This window comes from Struthio camelus, chromosome W (genome assembly GCF_040807025.1).
Source record: "Struthio camelus isolate bStrCam1 chromosome W, bStrCam1.hap1, whole genome shotgun sequence".
Taxonomy (NCBI): Eukaryota; Metazoa; Chordata; class Aves; order Struthioniformes; family Struthionidae; genus Struthio; species Struthio camelus.
Window position 1 is genome coordinate 36850286 of NC_090981.1, and position 15602 is coordinate 36865887.

At 40.9% G+C, this 15602-nt stretch overlaps 1 protein-coding gene across 13 annotated transcripts in view; it reads left to right on the forward strand.

The window, feature by feature from the left end:
- The window catches only part of LOC104150110 (myocyte-specific enhancer factor 2C), a 132516-nt gene that overhangs the window by 78138 nt on the left and 38776 nt on the right, over positions 1 to 15602 (forward strand). The gene's annotated exons all lie outside the window — the stretch shown is intronic.

Consider the following 15602-nt stretch of genomic DNA (forward strand, 5'->3'; position numbering starts at 1 on the left):
ATTCGACTCCATTTGTCGTGAATTCAGAGAGACCTCTATATGTTCATTTATATAAAAGACAAATGAGATAAATGTAAGTTACCAAATTTGCAGGACTATAAAACCTCAAACACATATGCTTTATTGTTCTGCATTTTTAATAATCACAAGTGTAGGAATCAGTTGTGAATTAATGTCCATAGTTCAGGACTGATGAACGTCTGTGGTAGCTAAAGCTTAAGCATCTATTCTTTTTTTGAATAAAAAACAGTCTTTAAAGGAGGTTTAAATCAACATTTTCTTTATGTTATGTTTTATAAACCCACAACTTAAGGTTGTTTTGCTTTCCTTATTTAACTTTGCTACGGGTGTTTTTAAATATGGTTACCACTTAATGAAGGATTAAATATACTATTAAAAGAAGTTGCATCATCTTTATTTGAAATGGCTCATTAATGCTTTTGCATGATAGAGACTGGTGTTAAAAGGAAAAATCTTTGATATATTGGATAGGCTTGCATTAAAAAAAATCTCAAACCCATTTATTTATATCATCCTGTGTGATCTATAGACAACTATAATTACATTTTATAGTGCACTGTTATAAAAAATGTGCATGCACTTTACTTTGGGTTGTTAAAGTATACGTTTATTTCTTTGATCAAACGTTACAGCACGCAGGCTGTTCAAAGAAAGCAAATTATAGAAGAGTCAATAAGAGTATTTTAAACAACATGCAGCTGCTATAGATTGATTCAAAAGAGATCAAAACCTTGACAAAGAAGCAGTTCCTAATGGAGTGTATGGTGTTTAAAGTATATTTAGCTTACTACAATAGAATCATGGCTAAAACATAACCAAACATAAAAACATATAATTTATACTTTCACTGTAATAATCCAAGGCTTAGTTATTACATACTTCTAGCATGTTCGAACACATATCAATAAAATGGAAGCTTTACATTTTTGTCACCAGGAGCTCTAAGTATGTGCTTTAGCATTTAAGCTGTATTTTTGTAGCCTATATGAAAGGAAGCTTGCTTTCTCACATGTAAATTTTTCCTCATCCCACATATAGTGTTTAACTCCTGAACAAAAACTCATAATTGTACTCAGTACTTTCCATCCTATATCTGAAAGTGTTTTACATAAGTGACTAAACATAAGCTTTGAAATGTGGCAAATAAGCTTATTTAACTAAAAGTCTAATCTGGAAGCATGAGCTTGGTGAGAGACCTCGCTATTTGATCTTCAGGATTCCTAGGTGTCTGTAGTTCTGTGCTTACTCAGGACTAACTCAATCTGGCCATAAATGGAGAGCCTTTTCCCTGTTTAAGTCCCCAAAGATCCGGGCACTGTAGTCCTGTATGAACGAGATGTCCCTGGCAAGTGTTTTCTGAGTGTGCTAAATGCAACACACAAAGATAGGATCACGCTTTTCACAAAACAGTCAGAAAACACTGCTGGTGTTTGTGGGCTATCAAAAGCACAGAGACCTCAGTTTTGTTCCCTCCTTAAAGAATTCTTTCTGTTTTTCATCTAGAGTGATATATTGTTTACAGTCTATTTATTGGATCCTATTCTGCAGTACCAAACTTTTCCTGTCCCCTCTACAGGAAGCCTCAGATCCTAACACAGTGTGAATTCCACTTTGGAGGTCAGGTGCCTAAATATTAAGTATTGCCAAATCTAGCTTTCTAGGTGCCTAAATCCTTTACTGGACCTATTTCATAGCCCTTTCCTGTCACAAGATCCTTCCTTGCAAGAAAGAAATTGCAGCAGGGCATGTTCTGTACTTTATGGTTTCAGCAGAAGCTCTCAGGTAGGCAGCAAAGCAACGTAGCTAAGCAGGAACACTTTTTGTTGACCATTTTCCTACCCTGTCTTTTTAAAGATTGCTTCCATTCTAAATGTGGCTTAAAAGAGTAAGCAGGTGTGCTCTCATTTGTTTGCCCCATATGTCTTCATTTATAGCTTTCAAATGTTGGCAGGTGTAGGGGATTCTGCCTAATTGGCTTCATTAGCCCAACCCTTGAACTGTTAGGACTCCTGCAGATAACACAATTTGACAGTTCTGACTTGACCTGTATCAATAGTAAGGAGTTTGTTTTCTACAAGTAAACTCATCTGATGGCAATGCCACAAATCCCACGAGGCTACAGTGAAGCGACACAGACTTCTTATGCTGCAGCCTGAACAGAACTAAGATGCTACTGGACTTGAACTTGAGGTGAAACACTAGATCTCTTAGGGTTATGGAAATATCTCTTGTCTCTCTCACAGACTAAGCTTTTTTATCTCTCTCCTTTCAAGGAGTCTGAGAAATCCTCCTACTCTTTCTGTTTAGCCTTTTTATGGGAGAAATGTTGTTACTTCCACCTCTTCCTTCACTGAGAGTGATGGAGCAAAAGAACTGACTACGTGTTCTGTAGAGTGCTTCCTACTGATGTGCATGACCAATTCAGTAGCAAGGATAAAAGAAGCACTCATCCACTCCTGCTACTGCTACCCAGTATACCCCAGGCAGAAACAGGAATCCTGCCAACCTTTGGAAATTGGCTAGGTAACCTGTCCTGTAGTTTGCTGGGAAGTTTCTCATTGTTGAGAAACTCCAGGCAAACCTTAGGACTGTGAACCTGTCTGCACAGACTAGACCCAGCAGAACTGTGCTGTTTTGACCTAAAGAATTCCTTATATGGCCATTAGCCTCTTCATGGAATGGGTTTTGTAGTGTTACTGATTTTCATTGAAGTTTTGGTTATTTGGGGCATTGGTGGTCCCTTTGGCTACTGTTACTGTTGTACTGCTGGGTTAAAAGCCTGGACCCATTGAAAGCGGTCAAGATTTTGATATTTGTTTGTCAAGTCTTTGACTTAAAATTTTCTATAGATAGAAGCAAGGCCTTATGTGTTTTAAGATAAGCTCAACTATTATCTTGTTGAAGTCTCTGATTTCTTTGGCATAGTCAGCTTCTGATTGACTTTTAATTTTGAATTTTCATATTCAAATGTAAAAGAAGTAATAGATTCCCTGTAATATCTCAGTATCATTCCATTTGATGTTTCTTACCTGTCCTCTAGGTTTTATTGTGTTGTAAATACTCAGAAGTTAGGAAAAAAACTTCAGGTACCATGGCAGCAGGGATGGTTTAGAAAGTAGCTGATAATGGAATAAGTAAATTAGCTTGGTTTTCTTGCCACAATAACGTTGATAGGAAATACCATTGCTTGATCTCTCAACATAGCTATGTCAGGCCGGTTGAAGATACAGGCATGCATTACTAGTTCAGTCTGTAGTTGACTCAGATTTAAGTCATTCCTGGATTTTGGGACAAGTTGCTGTGAAGTTCAGTGGCAATTCCATGTCCAGAAACACAGTGCAGGGCCGGAGGTTATTGGGAGTAGCGCTTGTGGACCTGCAGATTTCAGCTCTTTATTAAGTAAGGAATTCATTATGGTGCTTTCTTGTAAACAACTTGAGCGTGTTAGAAAAAAGGTCAGAATGTTATGGGCTTCCGAACATTTTTCAGAAAATGTTTTTATCAGCTTCAGGCTGATAAAGATTTACCTTTTTTTTTTTTCTTCTGGGGAAAACAGTCTGCAAAACACTACCAGTGTCCACGACCTAAAATACTGTGATATGAAAAATCACAAAGGAGGTCAGTTCTTTAAAACAAATGCAATTCTTAGCTGCTCTGGGTTTGAGATTTCCAATTAGAAAAGCTGCCTTCCTTATATGTAACATAGCTCTGTGAGACTGACTTAGGCTTTCTGAAGAAACAGCTGCGATAGTTTAAGATGTCAGTACCCCCCAGCTATTTGCTGCCTCTGCTCGGCTGGAGGTTACCACCTTCATAGGAGTCAGAGGAAGGGAATGCATGCCCACCTCTGAGCCGCTGCACCTCCCTCGCTCTGCTGGGGGGTGAGTAATCTTGGGGGGCAGGGCAGGGCAGGGCAGACAGCCCTGGACGGGAGCATGAACCGCAGCAGCAACGCTCACTGAGGCTTGTCTGTCGCAGCTCTCAGCGAGGTCCTCTACCAAGTGAGATCGTACAGGTCACACAAATGTTCACAGTATCCTTCAGGGCACTTCATTCCCACCTCTACCACACTATGGAAGAAACGAAATGGGCTGAAATCTTGCTCCGTTTGCCCGGGTCTTTTGCAAAATTAGGGGACTCGAGTAGAAACATCCCTTGCAAGCCCACAGAAATCTCTGTGCGGAGATACATTATGATTAAAGGTTTGAAGATTTCAGACAGTAAGGCTTTGGCAGGCCAATATACCAATTCTTCTTTATAAAACTATAATTTTGTCCAAAAAAAGATACCTAGTTTTACAAGGGAAACCCCCTAACATTTAAAAAATGTTTTAGCTGGTTGTAGAGGAAGTTGAAATTTTTAGAAAAAGATGTTCAGTTTTCCAGTGAAGTTTTTTTCTTTTCTCTTCTATTTTACCTCTCACCCATGATTTTCCTAGTATCTCAGTAAACTCTGCTGTCAGATCCTCAGCTATGGTCAAATTTATCTGAATAGACTTTGAATCTGCCGCTTCTGCTTTCTTAAGTGCTGATAACTAGAAGTTGCTCTGTTTCTCAAGTTTTCTTCCTTCCCAAACAGAGTACTGAAACTGAGCACTCTGTTAATTTAACTTACCCTCTGCTCAGCAAAGCTACAAATGGCAGCATAAGAGTATCTTGTAGGTGTATTTGGGGTCTGTCTGTCCATAGTAAATTTAGAGTCCTTAATGTGTACATTGCAGTTTTTTTGCAAACATTGATTGGTTTTCTTTACACATTCCTTATAGCACCCCAATTACACTGATAGCTACTATCATTCAACTTTTGATAGACAACTAGGGAAAAGTGAATTAACACAGTCCGTGCTGGAAGTTATTAACTGAAATGGAAGCTAAACTGCAGCTTCCTGGGGTCTCTGCTAGCAGCTTAGCCCTTGGATAATTCTGAGTAAAGGTGCTTATCTTTTACATCCATGATGGCTGGCCCCTTTGAGTCTGAGAAAGGGTAAGGAAAATTTAGCATTCCCTTGCCTGTGACAGCTTCCTAAATTCTCCAAGAGGATTTTTCAAAATCCGACCATGTTTTTGTTAATTCTGTCACTTCTGATTCCCTCCTTTTGGGAGAAGGATAGGCGTCTCTTGGGGGAAGAGCACAGTGATAGGAGCAGTATGACTTTTGAAGAAGTCGTGCTTCAGGAAAAAGGGTGTTTGAAGGACTGGTTTTCTAGAGAAATCATGCAGTTAGGAAGTTTGATTCAGCTCCTCTAAACAATTTCTGCTCCTCTTTCGCTCCTTCTTTGGTTAATGTTTAGATGAGAGATCTACAAGTTTCAGCTTGCAGAATTTCTATCTGAATCTTGCCACTCCTGTGGGATTTTCCACTGGAGAACAGGACCTGGTTCCTTGTTTCTAAGAGATGCTTCAGTAAGCAGATGAACGCGTATCATAGTCTAGAGACTTTAGCAGCTGATTAAAGATGGATACACTTTGCACAAATGTTTCTGGTAAATAACAGAACTTGCATAAATTGTTGAACTAACAGAAACAAAACAAAACCATCTTAAATCAAGTATGAAAGTCTATGTTGTTTGAGTCATTTATTTTCGTGGTCAAAATCATGGGCCAATTTTTCCTTTCAAATATTGCACGCTCACTTTAAACTTAGTGGAGATACTTCCCTCTGTTTCTCCTTGGTCAAAACTTGACTGTATCAGCAGAACAGTGAGTGGATGGTTATTGCTTTGTTGCTATTTAAGGCCTCCATCCTGCAAAGGAACAGGAGGCTACAGTTTCAGAGATCTAACCTCTCATTTATTATAATTCATCATTTAAAAAAATATATTGATTTGGGCATTTTTACCAGTGGATAAAACAATTATACTATTATAAAAATAAAAGGGAGTGTTCTTTTGCCTTTAAAAGGAACAGCTATTCAGCAACATTTGCTCATTGTCATATTGGTAGGTTTTTGTAATAGCCTGTAATTTGATCAGCTGTAAAATAAATGTTCAAATTTTTCAAAAGAAAAGTCTGTTCTTAACATTGATATATTCAAGATTTTTATGGGAGACCTCCAAAGAAAACCCAGGTGCTGAAGGAAGTGGTGTTCTTGTCTCAGTGGGTGGCATTTGCCCTGCTGAGTCAGTCCTGCACCAGTTCAGCACTGCTAGAGGTGCTCTGTTTCAAATGAAATGCAAAAGCAAAATGTTGTGGTCATCAAAGATTCCCTCGGCCTATGGTTAAGGACGAGGGTGTTTGCCCCATGGTCTAGGAAAAATTCCGTTCCAAGAAACTTATATCCTATCTTACAGCTTAATTTGTCTAAAGTATATATCACTTCTGTTCCTAAAAACGTCATTGGCTGATGTGGCTGACAGAAGTTGACTATATATTCACCCTAGGACAGTTGCATTTTAATGATGTATGAAGCAGTCCTTAAAGAGATTCTGAAATTGTATGTTTGAGATCTTTTAGAACATAGATAATGTTCAAAATATGTGGCAAATATAATTCCTATCAGCTGGCATTCTTTCTGTGATTGCTTTTTTTGACCAAAAAAAAAAAAATCTGTAAAATGTGTGTCACCCTGCATGCCATGTTTCTCAAGTATTTTGAATATGGCAGTCAGTATTAAAGGTTCCCATTTATATCATGGAAAAACACCAGCTGCCTTTGAAATAGTTAATTGTTTCTGCAGTCATTTATATTAAGCCCTACATATTTCAAATACTGTATGTTTGAAGAGATAGTAACACTGATGTAACAGCCTTGGTAACACCACTGTACATCCAGAATAACTCAACTGGTGTCTTTACAGCTGTTCCAGATCCAGCTACAGATTTACGCTAGTGTAAGTGAGATCTGACTTCAGCCTTGTATTTGTGTATATGTCTGACTAAATTAGATACAAATGAAAACACAGAGGGCAGCACTCCATCTAGAAGGACTGGGGTCAGCAGAGAAGGATTATAGTTAGATGAACATAAAAAGGAGGAGGGAAATAACAAACAACCTGTTGGTGATTACAGTGTTTATTTTTAAATGGCCTCATATTCCCCAAAGAAGCTGAGATGATTCTGCTTAACTACTGTAAAGTTTATTTTTTCAGCCATATATTTTCCGTGTCCAGCAGCAAAACCTCATACAAGTCAAATATACTATGTCTCACCAATATCATTTTCTATTTTAAATATGGTTAAAAACAATTTTCCTTACAGCACTTGCGACAACCAAGTCAGGTGATAGAGTTTGCAGAAATTCTGGCCTTTTAAGTATCTTCTCTACTTTAACTTCTCTGAAAAAATCAGTAAATGAAATAACGGGCTGATACTGTGCTCTGGCCAAGGGGCAAGGCAGAGGAGCAAGTACACTGATTTTAGGCCGTCTTTGCATCTCTCGGTGGACTGGGCCTGCCTGTAGGCTGCTGGCGCTCCTGACCGCGAGTGAGCCGAGTAGCCAGAGCGCAGAAGCATCTCCTTCATGGAGCTGCTCCACAAATGTGGGCCTTGGGAAACAGGGGAAATCCTTTCTTCAAACACGGACTTAAAGAAAATAGGACTCGAGGGCTAAGTATTTGTCACTGCGCCGCAGCCTTAGCTTTTGCTCTGTAGACAGTGGCTGTCCTGCAGCACGAGGCATTTATGGGCAGGCCGGGGTGCATAAAGAGCCCCAGGAAGAACGGGAAACAGGCTTCAGGGTTTTTTCTCCTATTTGTCTTCTGTGTTTCCATTGCTCAAAAAGAGGGCCTGAAACAGGCCTTCGGACCCTTAGCTATGTTGGTGGCGATGCCCAAGGATTAGGCACTTGATTCACGCGCAGTCGTTTTACTTGCTGTGATAAGCATTCCTTCCTTAAAACACAAATACCTGGAGAATGCCTCTGCTCCAAGTAAATCTGCTAACGTTGTGCACGAGGCACGGGCAACCAGCCTCTGGAAAGTCATCGGGGAACTGAGCACAACAGCACAGAACTTGAATTTTTTTCCAAAATATTCCCAGGTTTAAAAAACAGCTGCATGCAAAGTCCATTTTTAATTTGTGAGAAAAGAGTGTATTTAATAGTTATTTTTGATGAATATTTCAAAGGAATTTTTTCTTTTAAATTTTATCTATAAATTTGGCTTTTACAGCTTTTGTTGAATTATTACCAATCCGATGTCGCAACTAGGTCAATATTGTGTGTCTGTTACTAGCTCTTCACGCCTAAAATTCATCTCAAACACGAATTCATGATTTGGGCAACAGGAGCATGGTGCGGGAAAGGCAGGTAACTGCTCTTATGGCTACTAATCCCCGGGCGGGCCGCGTTCAGCCGTACCGGAGGCCGGTCATCTTCGAGTCTGGAGACTTGGGGCGGTGGGGGGAACCCTCCCGCGGGGGTCTAGACGGGGACAAACAGCAGGTGCCGGGAGCGGGGCGCCGCCGCGGGGCCGCGCAGGCTCGGGCCGCCCGGTGGCCGGGGCGCGGCGCCGGCCCGGCCAGGCCATGTATGGCCATGCTGCGGCCCCGCCGCCGCCATTGGCTGCCGCCGCCGCCCGCCGGCGGGGAGACACGACAGGTGCCGCGGCGCTGACAGGTGCGGGCGGGGGGCGCCGGCCCTGCCCTGGCCCCCGCCGGCGCGGCGCGGCGGTGGCGCTGGCGCTGCCTCGCGGCGCGGCCGCAGCCCGGCAGCGTCGTCTGGCCGGCTGGGAGGCGGCGTAGCCGTCCCGCGGCGGGTGCCTGGCAGATTTGGGGGGGGGGGGGGGGGGATGTTAAGCCTTTTGTTCTGCGACGAGGGAGGAAAATGGGCTCGAAGGATGAAGAAGTAGCCTTACTTAACGTCTCGGGGTTATTCAGATTTAAATTCATTTAAAAAAAAAAAACAAAAATTTGCACATGCAGTTATGAAGAACAGAGATATTTTGCATGTCTTGTTAAGTAATTATGAACTTAGCTGTGCAGCGTAGTCTGTACATACCATGCTTTAACAGAAATAACTTGGAGCCTTCTGCCAGAGCATTGATGTGGTTTGGTTTTGTTTGCTTGTGAGATGATCCAGAGAGGTACAGGGTTTAGGGTAGTTGCTATGCGATCTCTGAATCTGAGGGATCCTTCTTCTATTTATGCCATTTTACACAGCCAAAGTTGCCCTGCTTAATATAGATCAATGCTAAATAAAAAAGCCCTGGCAAGGGGGAAGTCTGAAACGTCAGAAAAGGGGGTGTTTGGCCCCTGGTTCCTGGGAGCCGGGCTCCGCCGTGGTCGAGGCGCAGCGCGGGCTGCCGTGCTGCGCAGGGCCGCCCGGCCGGCGCACGGGGCCTGCTCTCCCGCAGCCCTGCCGGCTGCATCTCTTCCCAGCGCTCCCAAGTTACTTAACGGCCTTAGGAAACAAAGCAACAAAACAAAACAAAAAACCCCTCTGTCCCAGGGCACTTTCAAAACCCCGTGGGTCAATTTGGGTTTATGTACATGTTGCAAAATTTATAGAGTATACGTCTTGGCACAGGACAAGCGCCTGAGGGGAAGGGAATAGACTGAACTTTGTAAACAGGTAGAAACTTTCTGTCCTGAGGGGCTTGCGATATATATCTATATATAAACATGCCTAACACACCGGCTGATGGCTGGCAAGCAAGGAGATGCAGATGTTGCTGGCAAAGGGTGTCTGCATTATTTGGTTTCACAAGAGGTGTGATTGGAGGAGGTACTTGAAGGAGGAGAGAGTAATCGCTTGGCATGCAAAAGTGAGAGGCGAATCCAAGCAGAGGGTTTGGTGCATTGTTGTGAAAAGCGTACTTATCTGTGTTCATTTGAAGAAGACAGACGTACAGGACCAGGCAATGGAAATTTTTTTTTCTTTGAAACTTCGGTGAAAATAAAATAGTAACAAAAAGGTTAACATGTGGTTATAGAAGCACAGCTATTATATAAGCCCTGTAGCTTATTTCAAAAGGAGCCTAAACCACAAAAGCATTTTATAATTTATACAATAGAAGTAAGAAAGGTTCCATTTTTCTGTGTTACTGGTATACATTTTTTTGGTCTGGAGCTTGTTAGATAACAGTAAGTGTAATAATGTTGTATCTGATTCTCCTAAACATGCAATTAAAGTACATTAGTACCAGCATGCTAGTTTATGTTCATTATTAAATGTAAAAATCTAAGGACCCTACATTAATGGAACATAAAACTTGAGATTTTTAGTTACACAGAAGTCAGAGAATTCAGATGGATGGTTCCCATAGCAACCTGTCTCTTCCTCTTTGTGTTTTTCATTTCACTAGAATCTTTCATTACTTGATTGCACCATACATTGTATAGTGCAATTTCATCATAAAATTTCATCATTATATAACTGTGCAAGAGAAGAGAGTGAAGGTTGTCTTCACTCAGCGTTTCCTAACTTTAATGTTTCTGTTGCACAGAAAGCAAATTGATGCTTAAATGAGTCGGGTCCCTGATTTAAATATGTTTCCTGGTTTTTGGAGGGTCTCCATAAATTTGGCTGGGTGCTTTGGAATGGCTATAACCAATAAAGTAATTCAACAGAACAACAGAATAGCATATTGTTCCTTTCTTTGTAATTGGTTATCATCTACTTTGCCACATAGATGTGCGGCTCCAGCGAGCAAGAGAGACCAAACCATTTTTCATTTGTGGCTGGAAGATTTCTCCCATCCAGATACAGAAAAGAAAGTGATAGTGGAAAATGGAGGGCAGTTGCATATAATTTACCAAATTACAGCTGTGTGGATAGTCATGGCTGTTAGTGGGGTTATCAGTTAGAGATTATTGTGGTGGCTTCTAGACAACATCATAGTCGGGAATTAGCAAAGTAGACTTGCATTCTGAATTTTTCCTTACTGGAAGTTTTAATTCTGTGAAGACATTATTTACTATAGGCGAAGAGCCAATGAGATAGTACTTTTCGTAGCACAAATGAAAATAGCAATTAACTTTACAATAGATAGTAAGGTCTTTGGTTCAGCGGACATAAAAGTGGAACAGACCCAATGGGCTTTTTGGGCCCTTACTGACTGATTTGGTCTTTATGAGTTGGCAGTTAATGTGAGCATTTCCAAGCCCAAATATTTGTGGCCTCTCAAGCCCTGGGGTGCTGTGGAGATTGGCTCCACAGCAGATGAACCTGTTCAGAAGAAAGGAGACTCTGCTCAACAAAGGTGAGCAAACAAAAAAGTACAACAAAATAAAATTACAGAACTCCGTATCTTTAATTTTTAGCCTTCTCTAGTCTGCTGGTTAAAGTAGTGCTAACAGAAGAAGATAATACTGTAGCAGCAGAAAATGGGGCAGGAAAACCAAAGGCTTTTCCTTCTTATAAGCCTTCAAATTGTAATAATTTTCATTGCCCTGATAAAATCAGACGTGGCTGATAGTACCATGTTTTCTTTTGTGCTTTTGTAGTGGTGATAAATTTTGCATGAAATGAAAGTAAATAGTTGTTTATACTTCATTTTACAGCAGCCAATATGTCACTAAGTCAGCACTTCTCTTCAGAGATTTATAGAGCAGGATTTAGGCTAAATTGCTGGCATATGAGATTTCAGCCAAAGGTTGTTTTCCTTTTAACCATTTTGTTTTTTAAATGCCTTGGTTGATTTTTAGGTTATTGGAATCTGATATAATTACTTGTTTAATTGCTTGGAAAAAGTAGAGCTTCCGCAGTACAGAAATGGCTTGTTTTCTTTAAAAATAACTGAAATCTGGCTTGGGGTTCTCTAGAATGCAATGCACTACACAATTGGGTAATTTCATCCTCTTAAAAAATCCCTGAATAGTCATTAAATCTTTGGAAACTAGCTAATCTCCAGGAGGATGCTATAGGTCTGGCTATTTTCCAGAATTTGCAAGAGGCTATAATAATTCAACGTGGTAAGAAAAATGGTTTCTAAGTCACAGCAAGACTGGGTCAAAGTTTGTAGCCTGCTGAAACCCTCTTGGCCTTCTTAATGAGTCCTCCCTTCTTCAATATGCAGAGTCGGCCCCCATATTCAAGAGGCAACACTGAGGGAAAAATTGGCATTGGGTCCAGAGAGCTCAAGAATAAGGACTGATCGGTTAGGTATTGATCAGCACCACTGCTAGTTGGCTTGTACCAACAGGTATTGTTGTGTTTAAACACAGCAATACAGGACCTTTATGAGAAGGATGAGTTTAGTAATAGTGTGGAGGAGAGTAAATAAAAAAAATAATGCGTTAGGACAGACAAAATCGTAGCCTGTGTGTTGAGAAGCCTGAGGTAATGGTTAAGATGCTTAGGATCGTTACATTTGTCCTGAATACCACAGGTACCTCAGTACCTTGTTGCAGAGAATAAGTTTATAGCATTCAACCTGGTTCCTTAAGGAGAGGAGGACTTTTGGGCTGTGTGTGTATATCTAGGCAATCTATCAGTCTCTTCATCTGTTTTCTTTCTTATAACTTTTTGAATCTCTGTTCAGTGACAAGCAAATCTTGCGCAAAAGTAGAGATCTCGCAGACAATGAAATTCCAAGTTTCATGAAAATTATATGCTCTTATGCAGAAAAGAGATCCATAAAGTGCTCTCAGAAGGTGCCCCACCCGAAGGATGGGTTGTAACAAGAGTCCTTATGTGAATATGCAGCAAAGAATCCACAGAAGGATGGTTGGGGGGCAGGAGAAATCCTGAGAGATTCAGCTGCAGGAAATACTTCACTGGATGTTGCACTTTACCCCAAAATGCAACACATAGGGAGCCAGGCATTAGTTCCAACGCTCACAAAGCTAGGAGGTGTGCCTCTGACTGCAGCCCACTTGGGGGAATTTCTGTTGCCTAACCTAATCCTAACTCACTGAAGCAGGGCTGGGGGGTTGGGGGGTTGTTCGACTGGTGAGCTAGGGTAGCCGTGTCAGCCAATGCATGTGCCAAACACACCGTATTAGTGAGTTTTGCAAGGCAAAAATTAGTGTCTATCTATTAAGGCTAGAGTTTATTTTGGATAGACTACCAGCATGATTTTGTTAAATCTGTTTTTTTGATTTTTCTGGTGAAAATAGAGATTGCTTATTGTTGTTCAGGTGTGGCAGCAGCTCTAGCTGATTTATTGCACCAGATTTCCAATGTTATGAAAATAAATATATATGAACATAAAAATGCCACATTAGGAGGAAATCCAGTCTCTTATTGGGGACCGCTGCAGACATTTGTTGCGTTGCATTGCCTTTCTTCCACTGAGCATTTGCAAGATGGCAGCGCATTTCTGAATCTTTACAAACCACAGGAGTGATCCCACACTGGTTCACATGAGTGCTAAGTAAACAGTCGTCGAGCTTTAGGGCACTATGAGTGAGCTGAGAATGAGGTGCATCTTCTTGCACCCTGGCACAGCCTTCTGAAGGCAGCAGACAAGGATTTGGGAACGAGAAGGGAGGAAAAGATTCAGGAAGGCCGCAAAGCATCTCCCCTCTTGTCTTCTCATATTGCCCTTACTCTGGGTTGTCTGGTATGATAATGATTGTGCAGCTCCTTTTCTTCACCTGTGCCCGTGTAATTGCAGCTGTGGTGACCTTCGAGGACAAAGGCGGCCATTGCCATTTGGGTATAGAGGAGCTGGACTGTCATTTTAAAGCTCGGTGAAAGTTAAGGTTGTTGTTCAAGCCAGCTCACATCAGCATCATTCATGTGAATCAGGAGGACTCTGTCAGCTCACGAAACAGTCCCAAGGCTACTGATTTGAGTTTAATGTCTGGAGAGCTCAATCTAATGAATCTTGAAAACCAGACATTTTAGGTATTCAGAGGATACCTATTTTGTACTTATATGAAGAGAAGAACATCAGCTAGGATTAGTTATTCAGATCTAAAAGGAAGAAATCACTTTTAAGGTATATTGTATCTATTAAATCTGTCAAACAACAGCTGATTGCAAAAGCCCTCTTTGGTAATTGGTATGTTTCCGGCTAGTAGCAGTAGACGTCATAGGTGACCTTGAAGTCGGTCAGTTCTGCTAGCCAACGTTTAAGAGGTAAGAGGAAATGGAGAAGTGGAGGAACTCATTGAAGTTGTTTACACTCCTTAAGGTTTGATTCAAAAGGATTTATAATTTTGTCTGTGTGTCAGGAGTAACTCATGGGATTAGATGTGAAGTTTGTATAGATACGAAGTTTGAAAAGATCTGTGTTGAGATGAAGTCAAAATTCTAAAATTGTCTAGTTTTGCTTCAGAGGTTCATGAGTTGAGAAGGTTCAGATCTCCTATGCCAGATTGCCCTCACCTTGCTGGCTTGATGAAAATGTGAGGTTCGAAGGGTGTGTCTCCGCAAGGAGAATAGCTTTTGCAGGAGTAGTTAAGTAAACGTTTGTTTTGAAGTCTCAGGTGAAATACAGAAAGAAAAATACATACTCTTTCTGTAATATTGTATTTATATCTTTAAAGACCAAAGTATGAAATAGTAATACTTGAGGGATTTAACAGTGGTAAACTGGGCATTGCAATGATGATAATGGTTAGGAAACATGGTTTTTGAAATGGAACAAAAAGCTCAGATGAGATGCAACCATTCTGAGAAGCCAAAATGAAACCAGATAGTGCTGCATGGAGCATCCCACGCTAGTCACGTAGCACAAGTATAGCCACTTAGCAACAAAAGAGCGCTATGCAATCTGTGTGTTGTAACTGAGATCATCAGCTGGGTTTAGACTCGGTATTGACTGCAAGCTATGTGATAATGCTTGTAGACGACCAAATGGATTCATTAGTTTTCTGACCTAGGAACTGCTAAAGCTAAATTTGAGGAAACTCACTGACAATACTGACTTTGTGTACTGTTGCTTATGTTTTGATGGTCCACAAAGATTTACTTCTCAAATTCTTTTACCTTTATGCCACAGATGAGTATTCTTTGATAATCTGTCCAGGTATATCAATTAAAACATAGTTGAGGCCTGGCAACCGTTCTGGGTTATTAGCTACTAGTTTAATTGTGTGTATGTGTGTGTGTGTGTGTATATGTATATTTTTTTTTCTCTCCATTACTTATCTTGGTGATGATGTTCATGGTTCTGAGGGTTCCTTTGAGCTGCTGAACCTGAAATTCATCTGTTTTGACTTTTCACTACGCATCTGTTTTAGGAGCATGCTTCCCTGTACTATTAAACTTCAGCACTGCACATTTGTGGCCCTGTAACTGGAGTCAATAAAAAGCAAACACTATGTCTAGAAGCCCTTAATTGGTATTTCATGGCCACATTAGCAACTCTCTCCTCCCCCTTGCCCTATCAAGAGTGTACCCTTAGGAGTGGCAGGGCACTGTTAGTGTCATCTCTTATATCAAATTCTAAGGAAGAATTCAGCTTAGATACTCCCCCCTCTTCTGTCAAGAGCATGGATTCCTAAATCTGTTTGCAATTTTTTTTCATTCCTTCCTCTTGTGTCTTCAGACAAAGGAAAACATCATGGTAATCCACTTTAAGCAGTGTACGTCTTCTACTGTTAACATTCAGTCATCTCAAATGCATAAAGATGTTAAAATAAATTGCACTCTGGATTTCTTAACCCTCTAATGCTATCAGATATGGTGGGAGGGGCCTGTATTAGCACAGGCGCTTTGCCGGATTGCTAACTCCATTCTTTATTGATTGATTCCA